We start from the raw sequence: 1,010 nt of genomic DNA, 5'->3' as shown, positions 1-1,010 counted from the left end.
AGATTTATTTCAGTCAGCAGCTTCATCACTGCACATTAAAAGAGACACTCTAAAGAAGCTTTTTGTATTCCTGCAGAATTGTGCAGGTCTGTCCATGTAGATTTCAGAATCTACACATAGTTGTAGGCTTAACATTTGAGCCCCTGTATTGTTTGGTGAGGTGGAGCCCGAGACAGCCGGATTTTAAAATATTCATATGTGGGACATGGGATTTCTAGCCCGTTCATTCCTTGCACTCATGAAAGTCTGTCTGTCTGCAGGAAATAAGTGATTTTCAATGACTAAGACTCCCAGAGGCGGTGTGTGCACGGTGCAGCTCTTTAGTATAAAAGCAGCCAGTCGCACTCGCGCCTCACAGAGAACATGCTTGTGCAATGCAACAGAGAGGCTGCTTGTTCTGAGAGAGGAGCTCATTACGTAGTTTTCTAATGAGGAAACACTCCAGGTGAAGGAGTCATCGTTCTCGGGCGCAAAACAAGACAAAATAAAAAACAGCTTGGATTAACGTGTTTCACATGCATCGAATCATTCCCATGGATTTTACATTGCACAGGTAAGCAGAGTAGCTTTTAAAATGTTAACTTTACATGAAAAATGTGTGTGTGTTTTGTTCTTCTTTTATATCAGAAGATAGAAAACCTATGACTGCCCACTTTAAAGCAAACTCTTTAAAAATGTAAAAGAAACGACTAAACTAAACTTCTGTGTGTCCTTATGGGCTTTCAGCATTTTTTAATAGTTCTTTTTTTACTCATGTTTCTGATGATATGTTAGCAGGCACAGAATAATATGGGGTTCAGATAAAGAAACAAACCACAACTAAATCTTTAAATGTCTTTTGATGGACAGACGGACTCTCAAAGTGTTTAGATTAGAAGACATAATTTTTCTCCCCTGTGTATAGATTGCTGTCTCTGCAGCATGCGCGAGTCTGCATGTATGATTTCCTCTGTTTTGATTTAACCTAGTGATAGTTTTGTTGCTGCCTCTGCTGTACTGTAACTACACTT

The 1,010-nt window shown here is 39.4% G+C and overlaps 1 protein-coding gene across 1 annotated transcript in view; it reads left to right on the top strand.

The window, feature by feature from the left end:
- Positions 1-370: 370 nt before the first annotated feature.
- LOC146575589 (prostaglandin E2 receptor EP1 subtype-like) overlaps positions 371-1,010 on the top strand; it is a 6,083-nt gene continuing 5,443 nt past the window's right edge. The window contains exon 1 of the mRNA XM_085270336.1: positions 371-553. The gene's annotated coding sequence lies outside the window, so the exon portion shown is untranslated. The remainder of the gene's footprint in view (positions 554-1,010) is intronic.

This window comes from Mchenga conophoros, linkage group LG4 (assembly GCF_057382185.1).
Source record: "Mchenga conophoros isolate Kocher_MC1m ecotype Shallow Benthic linkage group LG4, M_conophoros_male_GT1.1, whole genome shotgun sequence".
Classification (NCBI taxonomy): domain Eukaryota; kingdom Metazoa; phylum Chordata; class Actinopteri; order Cichliformes; family Cichlidae; genus Mchenga; species Mchenga conophoros.
Note: the sequence above shows the minus strand (reverse complement) of the source record. Positions and strands in the feature narration are given on the sequence as shown.